We start from the raw sequence: 22,428 nt of genomic DNA, 5'->3' as shown, positions 1-22,428 counted from the left end.
CACTAATTCTTTTCCGCCTTGGGTTTAGAATACATCCATTAATTAATAAGTATTCTCATTATTATGTTAATTAATCAGAGCATGCTCATTTTATTTGGATTGTTAAGATTGTGGAATTTGTTTTATGGCATTAAATCTGTATTACATTTGTAAAAAATGTAATCCACAGTTGTGGAAAATGCTTTGTTTTATTCACATTCATTATCCCAAACTCTAATCAAGTAAATTTGAGCTGAAGTGTTTTTTTTCGTTGATTATAGGAGCTCAGGGATCGTTTTCACATTCACTTAGATACGCGCTGCTTAATCTATTTATCGTTTGTAACACTTAACTCTGAATGCGTGATGGTTGATGGTATAAATGCTAATTCATGAAACGGTGGCATGAGCTGGTGCTTTCTAACTTTTTGTGGTTGAACTAGTTGCCAAGGTGAATTCTCATCATCCTTCCTGTCAGGGCAGGCAAGAGACACAGCAGGACAGTAGCACCAGGTGTGGTGTTGTACACAAGGTTTTGTTGTTGCCCGCATCCTTAGCAGCTATACCAAGCTGCTATGGACACCTGGCTTCTGTGATAAGGCGGCGTCGGCTCCGTGATTGCTGCAGTCTTGGCACAACAGTAAACCCTGTCTCGCAGAGACCACGACCTTTTTTGACCTGTAAGACTGTTAAAGTCACGCTGGGCTTTGTCTCTGTTTGAGTGCTAGGTGTTAGGATGTGGTGGCCTGTGATTCACAGCTGTGAGGAGTCCAAAACCCTGAAAACTCTTGCTCTAATATCTCACTCCGTACACTATTGCTTGCATTGATGGATTTACTTGGTAGAATGGAATTAAATCAAGATTGATTGACGTGGAAATACATTTCAACAGTGTGCAATATGTCTTTTTTGGTCATAGACTGTATAAAACAAGTGGACGTAGTCACCGTGATGTCACCCATTGGTTTGTGGACTGCCGATTTGAAGCCCTGGGTTTGGCATTTTGGCCGTCGCCATCGTGTTTTTTTGCAACCAGAAGTGACACGAGAAGGTGGAGCTAAGTACAACCGAACGCTGAATCAGACATTTTCAAGCGACCAAAAAAGGTTATAATTAACTTTCCATCCATCCATCTGCAACCGCTTATCCCGTTAGGGGTCGCAGGTGGGCTGGAGCCGATCCCAGCCGACATAGAGACAGACAACCATTCACACTCACATTCACACCTACAGGCAATTTAGAGTCAACAATTAACCTAACCTGCATGTCTTTGGTCTGTGGAAGGAAACCGGAGTACCCAGAGTAAAACCCACACTATCACGGGGGAGAACATGCAAACTCCACACAGGAGGGTCCCAAGCCGGATTCGAACTTACGACCCTCTAGCTGTGAGGCGCCAGTGCTAACCACTGCACCACCGTGCAGCCCTAAATAACTTTCATGAACTAAAAATTGAATGGGACAAACAAACACAGGCCTGTTACCCACTGTTTGTGTCCCGAGTGAAACCAACAACATGCTGGTGTCTTTATGTTCAAAACGTTTACATCCCTTTGTAAACATAGTATTTTTAACCCAAACCTTTCCTAAACCTAACTGAGTGGTTTTGTTGCCTAAACCTAAGCAAGTGTTTCTGTTTTAATTCACAGCATTAACCACGTGTTTACTGTGACCGTAGTGGAGGTTCATAGTTTGACGCATTTGGCTACCAGCGTGTTAGAAAATGACGCCAATGGGTCCTGACCAAGTGGCAGTACTGTATGTGACGAGTTAGGGATGAGAACTGTTAAGGTTTGTTCATCCAAATAAACAGCAAATCAGGATAAGAGGTCTGCAGACCTGGTTAAAATACCGTGTCCATGTCATGTCAGGTTTAATAAAAATATCAAAACCCCACCTGGGAGAAATGCTCAAGTCAGCCCAGGAAGAACATGCAGGCAGTTTTTTGCAGGCTCAGATATTTCCCATTCCTTGTCAACACAGGCTGAGAAATGTCAGTTCATCGGCTGATGCTGGAGGACAACGTGATTAAAATCTAAATTATCAGCCACCTCATTCAGCTTTATATATGTTCGAGTCTTTCACGCATTCTGCAGTATTAAGTAGCCATCATAATAATACATTCACACTGCCTGCAACTTGTAAATTACTCTCTTTATTACAGATCCCCCAAAAGGATACCGATTAGAGGCTACTTTAATATAGTTCTAGCATACAATTAAAACATGATAGCAGTAAGCCTGACCTTGCTGTATTTTACTGGCAGCACTAAAGAGTCAGGGCATTAGCCACAGTCTCTCAGAGGAGGTACAAGACATGTTAAAAGAAAGAAGGTCAGACGAGATTTTTTAATGGAATTCTGTTCTTTTGAATGTTTATGTGTTTTGGAGACAAAGCAACAGCACGAGGACTTCATTGAAGCTCCTCCAAAAGTAAATCAGTACAACTTGCAACTCGAGAGTAAAGAAAGAGAGACTGAGTGCAGAACACTTATAGGGCTTTCATTACACAAAACCTTACCTTTTTCTTTTTACTTTACAAGCCGTTAAGCCGTGTTGCAGGCTGTTTGGAGCTTACAGTCCAAGAAACTGAAAAGTAGATTCCTGTTGAATTAACAGGAAATTCAATTTAGAACTGACATTTTTTTTTTTTCATTGGATATCTTGAGAGTAAAGAGAGTAAAATAAAATAATAAAATGTCATATTTTTGGCTCTTTTAAAATATAACATGTTCAAATAACTGCTAATCAGAAATAGAACCCGTCTTCATCATAATAGATATTCAAAATCTCTTGATATGTTGATACTTGATATTTCGTTTTGAAATAAATGAGCTGCAATTTTTTTTTTTTTTTTCTTAGTTCTGCTACACTCGGTGGTATAATATTTTTGGTCTTTTCAAAAGTGGACCTGAAGCTGTAAGTGCTTTTATAAACCATGGTTTCAAGACCTCCAATTTCCACTTCAAATTATTTTTCTCTCTGCAACGAGTTAAATGAAGGATAAAGCCACACTTGAGTTACCTATAAATCCAGAAGTACGAATGTTCTCCAATGCATCAGCTGGATGTACTGATTTGCATTTTACATTTTTTTGTACAAAGCGCTAGGGTTAGAAAGTCAGTTATCTTAAAACCCACGATTACCAAAGAGGACATCTGCTGCATGTTTCAATCGCTGTCTCATTCCATACTTTCTTTCACAGTAAGAATAACTTTATGTTTCACTGCAGTATCCACCACAAATTAACCACTAATAATTTGATCTAAATTATGCAAAATCTGGGTAGACATTAAATATACGTATAAATAAACTTTCCACTGTAAACTGAGTTAATGGTTTGTATTGCTAATATAAGTGGATGTACCAAAACTTCCTAAAGACTTTAAATCAAGGTGCACATCTTCAATAACACCATAAACTGGTGACGTATTATAGTGAATCATAAATATTGCCTTCTACATACGGGTGGGGGAAAAAATGAGTACACCATAGTATTCCGATATTTTGTGGGGCGATATTGTATCGATACACAGACATCAAGTATCAGTCTTTTATTATATAAACAATAGGGCTGTCAAAGCGCGGTTATGCTAACTAGTTTTAAAGATACTAATTTCTTTAACGCTTTAACACAACTTGCAATTGTTAGGTTGTAGTGGGCTCAGTTTTAAAGCTAGAGTAAAGGTACTGTTATCATACGAAACTAGAAAACTTAAGGAGTCCACTGGTATCTCATACTAGCTTGCCGTGAAGTTACGCAAAATTTTGGCGGGGGAAAATTGTCATGGACATTTTCTCCCTTTAAGGTACATTTTGCACAGATAATTGTGCGATTCATTTGTGATTAATCACAGTTAACTATGGACAATCGTGGGATAAATCATGATTACATATTTGAATCGATTGACAGCCCTAGTTAATAGATGTGGATACACTCAAACTTCCTAAAGCCTTTAAATCAAGGTGCACTTCAATAAGACATTAAAGTGGTGATGCATTTTAATAAATCATACATATTGCCTACTACATATGCCTCTCTTCAATCTTAACTCCAAATTTGAACAAACCAGATTGTATTTTGTTTTTGCTAAGACATGGTATTTATGGCTCATCATAATTGCCGTGCACACATGTTGGATTTTTTAACTATGCTCTTTATAGCTTTACAGCTGCCATAACTCCAACAACATCTGCTTTTGTCTTCACTTTCCATCGTTGTCTCATGATCAATCCTGTTAAATAACATCATTATGGTCTTGTATAAACCCCGAGAGGTTTTAGCTTGCTCATCACGGATTTATATACAGTATATTGGCCTCATCTTCATTGTCTGGCCTTTTTGCATTAGTGGGCTCCACACTGACTGTCTTAACCTTGTGAACTGTATACATCCACTTCTCTTTTATGTCTGATGTCATTTCACACACCTCTTGTCAATGAATAGGTAACACGGCACCTCTGTGCTCTAAATTCCTTTAAAAGGCACTATCTGATGTGTAAGGATGTGTGACCGGAATGCTAACAATCCACCTCTTAAAGTAAACACCGCAGGCATCTGCTTTCACTTCCTCGTCTGACGCAGCAAGAATGATTGAATCTTTCTTAAAGAATGAATTTGTCTAGAAAATAGGATTATTTGTTGTCTTTCTATACATTTTTTTTGTTGAAGATAACACATTACAGTCATTAGAGTTTGTGTGGGGCCAACCTTCTGCTCAAGTTCACTCAGGTACAGATACTGTACAGTGTGCTTAGTCCCACATGGACAGACCAAACTCATTGGAAAGCAGAAGAGAAATTGAGGTCACCAAAGAGAAGTTTTTAGGCAACCAGCTGGGTCTCTTACAAAACTTTTTTTCCCTCCTGTTCCTGCCCACCTCTTATGAATATACATGCCGAACATCCCGAGAGGCCTTGATATGAAGGTGCCCAGATGGAAAACCACCAAACTCTTTTCGTTCACCTTCAGGAAACTTGCTCATTCTTAATCGCTTGCTCATGGCTGTGCCGTGGGATCTCTGTAGTCTCCACTGCTTGCATTGAGGAAGACAAATGTCAGATTTAAATAAACACAGTTCAGCATCAGACTTCATATGTTATCTTTAGTGGCAGTCGCAGAAAGTGAACATAAACAAATAGCTTCCAAAAGAAACAGCATGGAGCTGCTTGGAAACTGAATTTGGAGACTTTGTCAACCTGTATGGCTTGGCATTAGAATGAAAGATTAATTCTGATGCCAGGCTCAATCCATGTTTGTTCAAAGAGTTTACTCAGTGTTCTCACTTTTGCACCAAAATGTTTTGCTATTAAAGTGGACTTATCAGTTCTAAACCAGAACACGTGCCATTATCCAGTGTATACAGTGTTTATGGAAAATCACACTGGTTCATACAGTCACCATTTGTATCTTTGCCAAAGAAAGAAAGGCTGTGTCCGAAATCACTCACTACTCACTATACTGTATATTGGACTATATACTGTAGGGAGTTACCATTTTGTAGAGCTGTCCGAATGTATATTGAGTAGGACTGTAAATAGATTCAAATATTTAATCGTGATTAATCGCATGATTGTCCATGATTAATCGCGATTAATCGTAAATCAATCAAGATTTGTCAATTATTTAATACTCTTATCAACATGGGAGTGGACAAATATGCTGCTTTATGCAAATGTATATATATATTTATTATTGGAAATCAATTAACAACACAAATCAATAACAAATTGATTTGTCATTTTGAGTTTTTGTTGTGGGAACAAACCATGAGGACAAAATCATTCGCATTCCGCTTTTATCAAACAGTGATGGATGGATGGATTGCTGTAGACTTCATGATAACACATTTACAGCAGTGTCATCAAAGATCACTGATAGATTGAAGCCAACTCAACGCTGTCACATTTGCTGTCTCAAAGTGAATGTCAGCAATGCAACCTTGACTATATTTAGTACAGGAAATTGCATAACTCAATGATAGAAACCACAGTGATGTTTTGCTGAACACTTACTTTACTCTTCATTTCCACAGCAGTTATCGTTATAGGCTTAGTTTTTCTATGATGATTGCCTTCAAAGTTAAACAGGTTATGACATCTGATTAAATTTCATTTGATTCTCTTTTTTTCTTACTGCTTAAAACATCTGAGCCCCGTTTATTGAATTTCATCCTCCTATTACTTCTTCTGACTTTAGTTTCCTCCAGCAGTAATATTATGATCGTGGTGGTGGATAGACAATTTTAAAATATATAGCTACACATGTACCATAAATATGCTACATTTGCATTAATGATTCTACATATTAACTTTAATCACTTGTATGCTGACACTAGTGTATCATAATTGGCACTTTCTGTGCGTATTGTGTCATCACAAAGAGTATATACAACCGTTTTTGTGCAAATGCCCAGAAAGATCATCAGCATTCAGTTTTTATGAGTCAGATACTGCTGATAAAAAACATCATAATCTGGGCTCAGATTTTATGGCAGTGTGAATATTGGCATAAGCAGGGCTGTGAGATTGTTGTCATGACCTCGCTATTCAGCGCTTTGACCAGTCATATGGTATCTTTGTGCCACTTATCAGTGCGCATGGTGCAAAAGGTAGGCGAACATCCAATTAAATGGGAGTTATATGTAAATTGTAGCGTAACAACCGATAATTACATGCAGATCCACATTAGAAATACATATGATTATAGCATGAAATGACAGAAATACAATTTCCAAATCTTATTCCATTTGCTGTGTGCATTCTCTACAGTGTATATATATATATAACCAGGGAAACAGAGTGAATTGATTGTGAAGAACTTCATTTTGGTTGTAAAATGCATGAAAATATAAATTAATCGCTTATTTTTTTTTCTTTGGCGAGTGACCACGGTATAAGCGGGATAATGCCCTTCACGGTGTCCATTATCAAGAATTAATGGACGATGTCGAGGCCGGAGTGTTTAACTGCCTTAGTTTGCATTGACAAAACAACACAAAGCCTTAATCAACAAGCAGTTTAGTTATTGATTTAGTTTGGCTGTTAATGCTGGTAGGTGCTTCCTCATGGGGGAACGTTGGGTCTCTGTAAATACAGTCTAGACCTGCTCTATATGAAGAGTCTCTCGAGATAACTTCTGTTATGATTTGACGCTATATAAATACATTTAATTAAATTAGGTAGTCCTCTGCATCTTCTCTTTATCTAAACTGAAAAGCAGTTAATTATGTTCTTGCTGTAGTTCTCAGTGAATGTTTAATTCAATAAAATATAATTGGGTGAGCAGCATGTAAAAGCTGACTGCTAACATGAGAACGACATGCGGTTCACAGCATCTTTCACCTCTTGTGACATTTAGACAACACATTAATAAGTATTTTTTATCCCTGACTGAGCTCGACCGAAACCATTATGTTCATCATTAATAGCCTCCTGTGGTAATAGCTCATGGAAACTTGACATTTACTGCAGAATCAGTTGTTGATAGTGAAGTGCGGAGCAGAAAAAAAGAGGTGAATTTCAATATAAAAAAAACAGCAAACAATAGATATAACTCGTGCTTTGTTAACCTTCCAGCCAGAAAAGAGTGAGTCCTGTGAAGCTAGTTCAGACACGCTGTAAAAATCACACACACAGGATACACTGTATTCACATATCCAGAGCCCTGCTTTAATGTAGTGTTCTGTTTAAGCTGCCACGCATGTGTTCGCTCTCCCATTGCCAATGAAAGAGCTGCTTCACTGCTCACAATACAACCAGAGCTGCCACAGTTATTGCTGGCGCTCGCTGTTCCAATTCATCCCCTGTAGGCTCTGATTCTGAGACTTTCCCCCAGTGAGGAAGTTTGTTGCTCCCTGATCTCTCTCCTCTCCTCTCTCTTTGTGCTAAGCTTCCAAGTGTGTTCTCTCAGTTTCAACTATTTAATATCTGCTCTGCCTAAAATGTGCTTCACGTGAGAACTGTGATTCTCTGTGTGCTTCTACGATTGTTACAATTTGTGGATTTGAACCAGATTCAGTCCCGCTGTTTAAGTCAGGCTGGAACCTATTTCTGCATCAATCAACACATCAGTAGAAGTTGGCCCGACGAGTAAAATTATATATAAAGCTTGGTTGTATTCCCTCCCTCAGTGTTGCTAAGGAGATCCACATAACATGCATATTGCCGGCTTGGTTGTGTCCCACACTTATGAAGTGGTGGACGAGGTTGTAAAGAGTACACTACTACCTATATGACATACTGGTATGTGTTGATACTGGCAGGGCTGTCCTCTCTTTATGCCTACTTCACACTACACGACTTTAGCCCTGTTTTTTCCGTTCCCCGACAGCTTTTGGAGCACCCCAACAAAAGGCTGTGAGTCTGGCCTCTCCTTTCGAGCTTTCGCTGCAGGGCGCCGCTCTGCCGCACACACCGGCTGTGAGCGCTCTTACTCTCAGTTTGTAGCATCCGTCGTCCGACTATGCATTGATAACAACGCTGATACGTGAAAATGAGCCAAATGGCTTTTATTTCTGTAAAAAAAGCAAAACGACAGTGGGGGCGGTGGGCAAGTAGTGTAATCTGTGACAACAATAACCACGGCATGCCTATCACAGACACATTCCAGATATGTAGCATGCAAAATATCTGGACCTGTAAGGGACTCCGGCCACGAGCTACAGCCAATGAGAGCGCAAGACAGTGGTTGAGGGGAAACCTTGGGGAGGCGGATGGGTCGCCTGTAACAATTGGAATTTACTGTATGTGCTGTATTTGCAACACGGAGCAAAGTTGTTGTTGCACCTAGAGGACTAAATAGTAAAATAGACGTGTGGAAACCGGTGTGCCAACGACAAACATCAGCAATGTGTATTATGTCATTTATCATGTATTTCTCGCGTGTTTTCGTGACAAAACGTAGTTTGGAGACCTCATCTGGGATTCCTCCTGGTATAAGATCTTGTATTGTGTGACCCCCTGTCGCAGATCAGTCATGTAATGTGAAAACCACGACGATTTAAAGACACACGATTACAAGCAAGTTGTGTAGTGTGAACAGTACTGTGATCTGACGACTTTAGTGTGAACTTAGCTCGCGTCAACCAATTGGTTGTTTTCTTCTCAGTCGACTAAGATTTCTTTAGTTAATTAGTCCCTTTTTCTGCTTTTTTCGTGCTGAATGACTTATTTCCAAGAAACTTACGACCACATCTCTGTTTAACACACAATTTAAAGTGGTGCTTTTGTGTGATTCTTTGTGGAGAAATTCAGTTTCACAGATCTGTCGTTTAAATCTGCTAATAGATTAGTGGACAAAATCGTATGAGTGTTAGTCAACTAAGAATTTCTTGGGTTGAGGACCCCTAGATACTGGTGATTTTACTTGTAAATAAATTACATTCTGACCCTTTCCCCCTGTGAAGTTAAGAAAAGTTTAATGACAAGGTTTAACCGGAGTGAAAATTGAGTAAAGTGTGCAATTTCCAAATCAAAATAACCACATTTTTGATCATAACTTACTTGCATAATTAACAGTGTTAACAGGCTGTAGTGAGTGGGAGTTTAAGCTTAAGCCAGCGACTGTTAATTTCGCCCACTCTAATGACAACAAATTGACTGTAGCTAATTAACGTTAAATTCGGCCAGACAACAAAAAATAAACTCTTGGCTGTTGTCTGGTTAATATGCTCTGTGCATGCTGCTATCATTTACACTTGCCAAAGATGGTTGCGTGGCAGAAGAACGTCCACGCTGTATCGTGTTTGATTTTTTGGATAAAAAAAAAAAAGAAGAAGAATTGGGCTTTGTGTTTTTACTTTTCACAAACAGACCAACAGAGTGGTGACTGTTTCTTTTTTGTAGATGTAGATGATATCCTGGTGATCCTTCAGAGAGGCAGCTAGCAGGCAGCTCAACAGTTATTGAATGTTAAGTGTTGTCAGAATCTCTCAATAAAACTTTTAAGCACATCATATCATCAGTTTAAGCTTATCACATTAAAAGCTCTGAATTGAAACCTTCAGGATGTGAAACATCTTGTGCTGTCAGTCTATGAAGTTAACATCAACGTTAGCTTAGGTTGCTTCAGAGCTTTCAACATTATCATTAGGTGTAAGTGTTGTCAGTCCGATATCAAAATCTTGTCAGCCATGATTTGCCAGCATTTTGTTATGACTGGCCAACTATGCAGCTGTCAAAAATATTAAAATGCCACTTTTAAATGTCATGATTAAATTTGAGTAATGTCTATCTACGATCATATCTAAATGAATGTGGGATAAAATGATCAATTCTTCTAGAAAACCAGAACAATTTGCTTGGAAGTTGACATTTCTTACTTAAAAATAAAAGCGAGAGAACCCTGAGAATATCTCAACAACAAGAAACTGCATTCGTTTATTAGATTTTGTTCAAGAAAAGTTGGCGACGCTGCTTATTGTTTTAACTACATACACCACAAATACAGGCCTGTTTTTGAATTTGTATAAAATTCACACAATTTAAATCGTAAGTGCAATATCGGTTTAGAAGAATTGCAATTTTTGTATCAAAAAGTTTTCCTCAAGTTGTTCAGCCCCAAAGTTTGAGTTACACCAAAAACCTTACAGATTCCACTGATTAGTTGGAGTAGGCTACTGTTTTGTAATGAGGTATCTTATGTAACAGAATTCATGTTAGCAAATGAGAGCTCTTGTCTGCTCTCCTCCCGGCCAAGTAGTGTGCCTGAGGCAGAGGGCCCGTTAGACCCGATGCTGCCGCTGGCCACCGGCCTGCTGTTGGGCTCATTTTGCCGTGGTTTCATCTAGAGAGAGTTGAAAAACGAAAGACGTGTCGCGACCGTGCTCTGATCATAGATGTTTTTATAATACTTCCATGGCTCTGAAGCCAGAGGTGGGTTTTGATTGCATTCAGGCTCGATTGCTAATCCTGTCCTGGGTAGCTCGGATGTTTTTATTTTTCGACTTGAATTTTTGGATTTTAATTTGACCAATTGAATTTGAGATATACTTTGTTTAAATACAATGTTAGTGGTCCCAAACTTTCTTTTTAAGTTTGGGTTTATCCTGACACTGAAAGCATTTAAAGTTAAGCCACTATATCCATGTCTCCTCATTGAGAATTAGATGTGATATGCAGGATACACATTGGCGCGGATCTGCAAAAACAATGACTTGTAAAAATTGCAACAAATCACAAATTGCTTCCCAGATAGCATAGTTGGTTGTGATTAAATATATGATGAGACTTTCAGAGTCAACCTGTGCCAGTCTCACTCACTCCAACAGAAAGTCGTCAGCAAAAATAATCCTCTGAATGTTACGGCGATGATGAGGTGCGGAGCGACTGCCTCTCCCAGCACTGTGCTTTGACAGGCTCTCTAATGTGTTTGATTCCAAAATATATGGATCTATTTCTGCCACGTCAGGGTAATCTGGACTTTTTATGCAGCGATGATTTCCATGTCATAGCACAACTTGTCAAAGGGAATGTGTTTGCCCTCTGCGGAGAACACACTGATTTAAGCTATTTGGGGATTTGAATTATAGTTCTGGGTACACTGGCTGAAAAGTAGCAGAAAAAACAAATCTCATTACTGAGGTGGAGGTGAGAAAGCACCGTCTTCCCACTTCATCTTCTCTGGCAAACAAACACTTTTATTTATTTTTTTTCTGTGACATTCTGATGCTAAACACTATACACTTGTATATTTTTTTCTTTATTTTTTAAATGTTAAACCTCTGGAAACTAAACAATGTCAAACATGCACCTTCCCTCCCACCTTCTGTCTCTGAACAACATTCAATTATCTCACTTGATTAACTTTTCAGTACGACAACTCAAACACTTTTCTCCAGAGTGAAGGAGCCTGCGATAAGTGATGCTCTAGTTCCGAAATGACTAGCCAAGAATACAGCTCAATCATATTTTTTAGTGTTTCTCAGTAGGTTGAAAATGTGCTGCCAACCCGCCTTGTGGACTGTAACATATTAGCATATTTATTAAATTTTTGCCCCTCTAATGGATGGAACATTTACAGTAAGTAGTCAAAGTGATCACTCTCCTCTCTCTACTCTGCAATGTGCTGTGCCTTTTTGTGTGTTATTCTACCTCACTGCAGCCTCTTTAGAGAAAATGAGGTTGTCATATTTCTTTTATTTCCTACTTCTGCTTCCGATACAGATGCATCTGATGATTTAAAGGTAATTTCCAGGGAATTTGTCAAAGTATTACATGTATTAAACTCATCTAATTTTAAATTAGATTCTGCTGTGCTGTTTGAAGAGTTGAGGTAACACTGGTTAGGGAACTGCCAGCCCCCACTACACACTATATAAATAACAGCAGACACTGGCAATCAATATTTCATGCATCTTACTTTTGTTGTTCCACAGTCTGGCAAGACTCATGTCATTACTCTCCCTAATATGAGGAAACAATCTTGTGTCATCAAATCCTATTACAGCGGATTTTCTTCCTCAGGAGTGGTTAGAATTAAAATTTCATTGTTTGCTGGGAGATTTCGACACCCACACCCATGATGTGTCTTCCAATATTTAAGGGCATGTCAGAAGCCTGGCAGTGCACCAGTTCTCAAATCCCTCAGCGAATTGTGCTTTGAGGGATTAACAACATTTACTGTCACATTTGAGCCCTAGTTTGAGCTACAGGATTACATTTCTTGAAAACTACATGTATATGGCGCCTGCATCTCTCAATTTCTAGGGGGAAATTATACCTTCTAGACCATCCGGACAGCTCCATGTCACATCAAAGCTGACACACTTAAGCTTCTCAGATAACTTTCTAAAGCCTTGTCAATAAATTGTGTCACTGCAATCGTTGCTCATCTTATACAAATAATATTTCCCTGCACATACTTCTGGAAACTGTTGAATGTTTGAACTCCGGGGAATTTATGACCCAATTTCATCTTTGTGGAATCAATCTTGTCAGTCTTACCACCCAGAGGATACCAACCACGGCTACAGACCTACAGAACGGGTTAAGCTTGTAATTTATGGGTGGGGAAATCCACTCATTAAAGGTCCTTGAGCCAGCCACGGTGTACCTTCAGTGTTGGAATTGCATTTTAATTTGGTCCCACCTTAATTAGAGGCCTTGACTGCAAACATAGTTTTGGGGAAAGACTGGCTATTCACAGACAAAAGGCCACGGCCATCCACACATGGAAGCCATAATTAGGCCAGATGGGGCAGTCTGACTGATGGCCTTCGGTTAGTCTTTTTCTCGCCCGTGGTGGTGAGGCTTCTTGTTTGTATTCGCAGAGTAACAGTGCCACGCTCACCATTCATACTCCACCATCTGTGTGTGGCCGAATGTGGAAGAAACTTCTACTCTGCTAGATGGATGTGTGACTTTTTGTTTGTGGGATGCTGTGGAGTGAAATCTCCAGAATAGGCAGAAATTCAGTGCTACTGTAGTTTTGTGAATCATATGAATAAAACGGAAAATTTGGTGATACTGCTACTGTTTTTGATGGATTTGTGAAAACAGCATCTAGGCCTCTGGGTGGGCATCCACCATGTTGACTGACATGTGAGAGCCAGTGTTGCTAGGATACCTGCTGTCAACTTCTGTGGTGCACTACTGACTACAGGTAGAGCACATCATAGCTCTGTACATCCTGTCATGGTTGGTACAAGATGTGTTTCCCCTTTTTTTTTTAACAAAGCATCACAGCATTGGCTATGCACTGTTAGTGATTCCCTTTACAACATTTAGGAGGATCCATTTTATGCCCACAAGGCAGGCTAACTAGCTTCCTGTCGGAGCAGCCCATCCGCACAAAAATGCGTATGAATGCCACGATAAAGCAAAGGAAATTTAGGGTGCAATATGAACGGCTTTCTTGCTATTGGCGTCTCATTTTACACCATGTAATCTGTACTGAGTCCAATGTAAACGCGTAAATATGCCACGCTCAGAGAGTGTGACGTAGAATAAAAAGTGAGAAAGAACACTCATGGCGGCGGGGTGGGGAGGTGGATGGGTTCAACAAACACATGACTTTTAACCAGGAGACCTGTGTTTTGTTTTGTTAGTTATGTTAGTCACGTTTGTCACGTGTTTTTTAGTGACGTTTGTGACGTACTTTCCATACTTATGTTACATATTTTACTTAGTTTACGTACTTATTTTGAGCTCAATCATGACATTTTTCCTAAACCTAACCCAACCCAAGTGGTTTTGTTGCCTCAACTTAACTGCAGATGTTACTGTATTTTTGTTGCGCGGCATACAAATGACACACGAAAACCTTAAAATGCATCCGCATGAAACGCAGAATGTCCGTGTAATGTGCTTTTTATAAGCCTTCCCATGACACCGGGTTGGTCAGAGAGTGGAAACCTAGCTTGCTAACATTAACTCTGATTATTAATAAACTTTACCTTTTAGCTCATGTCATATCATCACCCGCTGAGTCATTGGAAGCTGCACCACAGCTCAGTATTGTGTTTGACCCGATCACACGGGAAGGCGTATAGTCAATAGAATGATATTACAGCGTCATTCCGCATGTCATCAGAACGAATTTTAGGCTCTTAGCGTATCATTTGTACTCCACACAACAAAAATACGATAACATCCGCAGTTAGGTTGAGGCAACAAAAACACTCACTTAGGTTTAGGATAAAAAACATCATGGTCGGGCTTAAAATAAGTACGTAAACAACGTTAGATAACTATGAAAAACACGTCGATGACATCACTAACTTAACATTGGTTTTGAACACTGGTGTCCTGGTTGAAAGCCCTCCCTCCTACCCACCATAAGAAGTCTTTCTCACTTTTTATTTTACGTCATTAGCTCTGAGCGTAGCATATTTACGGATATGCATTTACATTGCAGTCAGTACAGACTAAATGGCGTACAAATGACATGCAAAACGCAATAAAGTCGTTCTTATTGCATGCTAAATGCCTTGTCCATTATCGTGTCATTCACAAGCCATTTACTCCGACCATGCTGGTTGTGTTTGATAGCATTTATTTATTTATTTATTTGTTTGTTTGTTTGTTTTTTAATTTATTTAGCGTGATTGTAGTGGACATATGAAAGATTTATATCATCTCATAACTCAAAATTACCATGACTGCAATGACTGATCAGTACAAAGATATTATTATATTATTGTAAATAATAAATTCACCATTCTCTACATGCTGCCATTGAACAGTATCTGTGCTCTAAATGCTGTTTTGAGAACTGGACCTCATGTTTTGTGTAAATTTAAGCACACTATATTGTCTGCCAGACACATAATGATATTGCAATTCCCAGATCACGGATATAATTTAAGCAAATCATGACTTTCTGAAACTATATAATAATATAACAAAGCGGCAGAACCTCCTCTGAGCTTCACTTATCTCAACCAATCCTTTTTTTCAGCGGGCGCATTGTGAAAACAGATGGAATTAATTTTGTGCAATTGCTAGAATCATTCTGTGGATACAGTACATCTGATGAAAGCAAATTAGACTGCGGTAGACTGCAAATTAGACCCGGGCTTGTTGTTGTGAATGCATATGCCTCTGTGCTTCACACTGAGTAACATTTGACCGCATATTTCAGTTATTCAAACATTGTACAAATCGGAAATGTTCTGCATTGTGAAAAGAGATTGGATGGATATTGTTTACTGTTTTATAGCAGGTTTGCTCAGCAACTCATGAATATTTCTGTATGTGCTCTGAACTTCAGCAGTTGCTTCTTTAGGGAACAGTCATTATATTTTTTGGAGAAGATAATAGAACAAATGAAGTATGCTGTTTCTCACATCATCTTTGTGGTTACAATTCATAATTTGAGTGCACTCTTTCCTTGCAAGTGCATCTTTCACAGCTGTATTATTCCTCATTTGGTAGAGACGGCCTATAAAAGATACGTTTTCATTATATTAAAGCCAGTATTTAATGATATTAAGTTAAAGAGATTAAAGATCACAGAAAATGAAAAGATTCTGTTAAGTATCTAAATCATATTTCTTCCACATACAGTATATTTGCAGACGATAGTGTCACGGCTAATACATGTACTTCACTATTGACTCATGCTCTCAGATGTAGCGCTGCATAGCTCTAGATATGTGAGACGCATCAAGCCGGCTCAGTGGCAGGTATACAATCCCTGCAGCACTCTGTGTTTGCCAAAAGGGAAAGCTGATCATCTGGCGTCTGTGAGCAGATATAAGGATTAGCTTTGAATATCTTCAGCCCGCCATGTAGTCATTTTGCATACTGCTTCACAACAGGGAAGCGTGCTGGTTACCGTGCCACGCGATGAATAATAATGCACAGGTCACATGGGGGTCCACACACAAGCTCGGGAGCGAGTAAACAGAGATGGCTAGAAGCAGCGTCAGTTTTTGACCCTCCTGTCAAGGACTGACTATTTTTTTTTTTAAGTATATTTTTACCAGGCAGCATTTTAATACACAGTTTTACATTTTTATGCCTCCATGGTGGCGGCAGCTGTGACCAAAGGTTTGCCGAGGTTCATATAGAGCAGAGATGTAACCATGCAGAGATACACTATTTGGATCTAACGCAGAAAACACACATTAAAGCAGCATCGAAATGCGTACTGCGGCAAGCTGCCATGCAACGTCTATGGAAAGCTGATGCCAAATCATAGACTGTATATAAGAAGTGGATGTAGTCTTGGTTTGAGGACTGCCGTTTTGAAGCCTCGAGTTCGGTATTTTGGTTGTCGCCACCTTGTCTTTTTGCGACCAGAAGTGACCCTAGAAGATGGAGCTAAGTACAGCCGAACACTGAATAAGACATTTTTAGGCGACCAAAATATTACAATTAACTTTCATGAACTGAAAAAACATTGTGAAAGGGTTAAAGTTGTAAGATGAAAACAGGGACAACTCCCAGACTGGACAAGGCTTTAAGCTTCCCCTGCTTTATGGTCTATTTGACTTTAAATGGGATCATAATTTACTAAATGAACATCATGCTGTGTTGAAGAAGACTTGAAACTAGCGATTGAGACCATAAACTCATGTGTACAATGTTTACTGAGGTAATAAATTAAGTCAGGAGTAGGCTCATTTTCTCATAGACTTCTATACAATCAGACTTATTGTTGCAACCAGAGGAGTCGCCCCCTGCTGGCTATTAGAAAGACTGCAAATTTAAGGCGTTTCCACATTGGCTTCACTTTTCAGACACAGAGGTTTGCCACTGAGACAAGCTAAAAGTTGGGGATCGTGTAACTTTTGGTGGCAAATTGCAGCCAGATAATACCAGCAGCCAATCAGTAAACAGAGTCCTGTGACTCCTGTGACATGTTGACCTATGTTACAAAAAATGTCTTTCCAGCTGAAACACATGAACACGTCTCCTGGCAGCAGAAAAATTTAATTATTGTGGCGAGCCAAACTGCGCCGTTGCCTGGTGTGTTTTTGCATTAATAAAGCAGTAATAAAATTGTCAATCTTCTACATCACTATTACACATCCTCTAGTGTACCATTGCCTACTCCCTACTTCTGGTCTGGATGAGAATTCAAGCAGAAATAGCTTCCAAATCATCATCAGTTAGCAGAAATGAGCAGAGAGGCTACCGTTTCAGCATCCAGCTTTCCTTTTCACCCCTGTTGGACCATCGTAAGAGGCAGCTGACTCATACAGAGCCATTGTTTTTCTTTTGATTGACATTCAGTGGGTTATATTCAAAGTGTGTAGCAGTCAGAAGGGGGCAGAGAAAGTCTGTTTATACTCCGCCATTCAAATGCTAATGTCTCAGAAAGATAGCAGCCTATGACAATGTATCTATCCAAGCAGACACATTTTACCGGCATGTGTCTCTTTGTAGCTCTGTGTAATTCTGATTACTTTCAACCTGCACTTTCTCCCCAGCCATTGCCATCATGATGACTGATTGTATTCAGTGTTTTGTCATCATTGCAGAGCATTACGTTGGCTCCACTTTGCCGGGAGTGTGGCTCTCTAGTCCACCCCAATATGTCCGGCAGAATCTCAGTCCATATTACCTTCAAAATCACAAAAACACATCCGCGTCCTCTGGATTACTTTGACATGAATGTTATGCTTTCCCAGCCAGCGGCTCACATTCACAGAAAATATGGTTTGGAGGCTGCATCAGATGGAGTGACCTATGTGACATTCGGCGCACACTTAAACTAGCCTCTAGTATGTAGTTCTGCTGTTGTAAAAGGACTGTTTTAACCACTTTTCAGCTGTGACTCCAGTTCAGCCTTCATAACATGACAATGGGCAGCTGTCATTGTTAACTGCAGCTACAGAGTAGCTCAACAGTGAATTAAGATGCAAAATAAAAAAATCTTTTCGATGAAATACATTATGGCCAAGGTTGAAAATACATCTAAGTATGCTTATAATTCACATCCTGTTTGACTCTATAGAAAAATGAAGCTCAGGCTGAAATGTATTGTATATTCTGATCTGGAAGAAATCTATTTGTATCTGGAAAAAAAAATGCTTTTTCACTGCATGTTTCTAATTTAGTTTACCGCTATTTGGTAATCACCAGTTAAACATGAGTAATTCAGAGCTGAGCAAAGCAAGATAGATGCAACGACTTTATGTTATGTCATAATCAGCGCCACATTATGTCAGTGCTGGATACATTAAGAAATGTTGTAACGACGCTAACCAACAGGCTGTTGCATTCATTTTCAGAGGGTAAAACTTTAATGGTCTCTTGTTAAATTGAGCTGAAAATGCATTTTGAATTTGTGGATACAACCATGATGGGACAGTTGTGTGTGAGTGCTTGTGTATTTTTGGATGCATGCTTGTATGTGCAGTATGAAAACATATCTGTATTTGTGCATGTTGCTTTACTCTGCACGTTAAAGCAGCAGTGGGTAGAAATGGAGCAAATAGGATTTTCACTGATTTCTCTCACTGAAATGACTTGACTAGATTTTTTAAATCCTGAAAACAGAGCCATGAGGAGGTGCAGAAATAATAATATAATATGCTGAAATGTAATTATGGCATTGTTGCCCAATGATGCCAAAAACATGAAATGAAAGTACAGAGTAAGGTGGTGCGCACAGGTGTGCAGACAAACATAATGAGAGCTGCAAGATAGTACAGTTGTAGGCACTCAGTTAACTTGAATACATGATTGCCTCGGAGCTTTTCACAAAGACGGATAAGAGAAATTGTCCTTGCATTCTGACTCAACAGATGTGATGCACTGAGATGTTTTGCTCCCCGCCATCCAAATAAAGGTTTCGTCTTTACTTTAATGAAAACATAATCTGGCAGCATTACATTTCCTGCAAAACCTATTAGCCAATGCAAATTAGATGTATATAAGCATTGTGTGATTTGTGAAGACATCAGAGGGGGGTAGGGGGTGTTTTTGAAATGTTTTCATTCTTGAAAATAAATCACTAAACCACAGTGGGCCCATAGACGATGAAGCTTGTTAGGTTATTTCTTGCAGCTGTTAAAGTAAATTCGGAACTTGAGTTTATCCACTGTGTTTGCAGGAATATTTTAATCCATTTAACTCTCTTGCTTTGTCCTTTCCTCATGCGGACATATACAGCAAGGGATGTGGTCATACACAACAAAACAAAGGGTTAAATGCCAATTTAACATGCTAGAATTAATTCCTTCTTTCAGTAACATGGATAGCTCCACTCCGCCAGGCGTGCCAGCAAACTTAGAAAATAATCACAAAATGCAATAGCATTACGTTCTGTCAACATAAAAATGAATAGGCTACATTATCTGCCTACTTATCAGACTAGGAAAACAGTTTTGTGACATACTTTTGTCTGCTTTCCTGTGGAGGGTCATCTACGGCATGTCGCCTCTCTTTTAGCCACATCTCAGGCATCTCCTGGTCAATTTACTGAGATTTGCAGCAGGCTGTTCAGCGTGGAGACGGTCATCACGTAGACTTTTTCGTAGATTTTATTGTTGTTATTGTTGATTTTTATTGTTATATCTCCAATGGTCGATATATGAGTGCAGTAAGCTCCTCCAACAGGAGCGTTCGCATGTAAGGAGAGTTTATTGCAGACTTTCATATAGACATTTTGGAGTCATCAGGACCTTGTTTACCTTTCTGACTTGTTTGGTGGTTTGAAAACTCTCTCTCTCTAGTAAAGATGTTAGTTTCCAAAATGTAACATAAGGTCTGCTGCCTCTGTGTGTCTTAATGGGGACAAAATGACTTGGTTTGTGAAATTCTCTCCAACATGCATTGTTGGATACTTCTATTTTCTCAGCAGTATGAAGCGGGGGTAGTTTCAGCAGTCAGGAGAACAATTGAGAACAATTTGGCCTCATACTATAGCACTAAGCTCTTTTTATCACACTGAGCAAGAGCAGCATACATGTGTTTACAGCTTTGAAATCACTCCCAGAGATGAGATGTCTTTTGATACAAACAGATGCCCAACAATGAATTCAAAGTATTTTTCTGGCAATTAAGGTTTGTTTAGGCCCACGAATGCACAGCAGTAAAAATGCTTCTATTAACAACCATCAACTGAGACACAATCCTCAACTATATGTGTTTAATTTCTCTAAGATCTATGTATTTAGTTTGCAAAAGAATATATTCTTAGTAGGGCTGTCAATCGATGAAAATACTTAATCGTGAATAATTGCATGATTGTCCATGATTAATCACACATTTTATTTATCTGTTCAAAATATACAGTACCTTAAAGGGAGATTTGTCAAGTATTTAATTATTTTATCAACATGGGAGTGGGCAAATATGCTGCTTTATGCAAATGTATGTATATATTTATTATTGGAAATCAATAAACAGCACAAAACAATGACAAATATTGTCCAGAAACCCTCACAGGTACTGCATTTAGCATAAAGAATATGCTCATATCATAACATGGCAAACTGCAGCCCGACAGGCAACAACAACTGTCAGTGTGTCAGTGTGCTGACTTGACTATGACTATGACAAGCTTGTATGACATGGTTGGTACCAATGGATTCCTTAGGTTTTCTAGTTTCACATGATGCCAGTATCTTCACTCTAATTTTAAAACTGAGCCCGCTACAACCTCCGAAAGATCGATTGCATTAATACGTTAAAGAAGTTAGTGCCGTTCAAACGAATTTGCCTTAATTATCGTGTTAACTTTGACAGCCCTAATTCTTAGTTAAGATGTAGCCTAGTATGATGTTGCCTCTAATACGTGGACTCTTTCTAGTGTAGAGTGTTTGTTAGTCCACCACCTGGGGTGTTCAAACTTCACTGGACAACTTTGGATAAAAGCTTCCACATTTATAGTGCAGCAAACCCCGGGTGTGCCTGACAGTCACACTTTTCTAGCGGGTGAATAGCCGGACTTAAGAATTGCCTCAAAATGATTAATGTCAACAACATATCCTTTAAACACAGAAAAGCAATACCATGCCTCTCCGCAAAGAGTTTGTCTCCAGATTATCTTTAAAGTTTATCGAGCTTCGGCTCCTTAAATCATTTCACCTCTATGAGCCGGTGCGGGGTATTAATAAATATCCAAACAGCCTCTCTGTGGTCACTGAAGACCAAAGGCTACTGGGCATTTACCATTTTAATACTTCAGTGTTTGCTTGCTCTGTTATCACCTCACAAAATAGTATGCCCCAAAATGAAAATGCAGTCACTTTCCACTCAACCTCCTGTCAGTCAAAACTCCTCTGAGGGCGATATGAAAACCAAATACACAGAAAGTTCGCCCCTGTAGTTCCATCTCAGCCCTCTCTGAAGCTGTGAACAGAGCCATTGTTTTACAGCATGCGTATTTTAATATCAATAACTCTATTTTGTACACACTTGTACTGAGTATTTGAGATATGTTTTTAGGTTCAGTGAAGAAGTGTGAAAATGTCCCACGTCTACGGCTTGTTAGTTAACAGTTACTCATCTCATTGCTAAATTTCCCTCGCTTACAGTTTCTTTTAATGATTATCAGTTGACATATTGCCCTCCAACAAGCTCTCACTGAGATTTATATATTTCTCTCCAAACAATACAACCGCACCATTCATCTCAATGTGTCTGTGAGCCAGCATGACAGTCAGACACTGTAATGAAAAATGTACTTCTGATAACTCAATAAGTGTTAAAAAGAGTCTGATCCACTGAAATCACATAATTCCAACTCTTAAAAATCGACATCAAAGACTGCGTTTTCATTCAGAAAGTAATGATAACCGAAGCTTTGATTGTCGTTCAGTTCCCACTATGCTAAATACACCCTGTCAAGAAATGATTCGGTCCTCTGCCGCAGCATTTCATAATGTCTTGAAATGGTTCGCACAGAAAAGACCAAGGACAATCGATGCAAGCTTTTGTCTCGCGCTACGTAACTTGACATTAATTAATGTTCAGCAGTGGCATATCAATCTTCCTGCAATTAAAGCTTTGTTTTGAGGGTTATACTTTCACTTGTGCTTTTTATTCTGCTG

General features: G+C 39.1%; 1 protein-coding gene across 6 annotated transcripts in view; it reads left to right on the top strand.

The window, feature by feature from the left end:
• lrp1bb (low density lipoprotein receptor-related protein 1Bb) overlaps positions 1–22,428 on the top strand; it is a 318,056-nt gene that overhangs the window by 104,613 nt on the left and 191,015 nt on the right. The window lies entirely within an intron of this gene.

The sequence above is a fragment of the Sebastes fasciatus genome, chromosome 14 (assembly GCF_043250625.1).
Source record: "Sebastes fasciatus isolate fSebFas1 chromosome 14, fSebFas1.pri, whole genome shotgun sequence".
NCBI lineage: Eukaryota > Metazoa > Chordata > Actinopteri > Perciformes > Sebastidae > Sebastes > Sebastes fasciatus.
The sequence above is the reverse complement of the archived record's forward strand: the minus strand, read 5'-3'. Positions and strand labels throughout refer to the sequence as shown.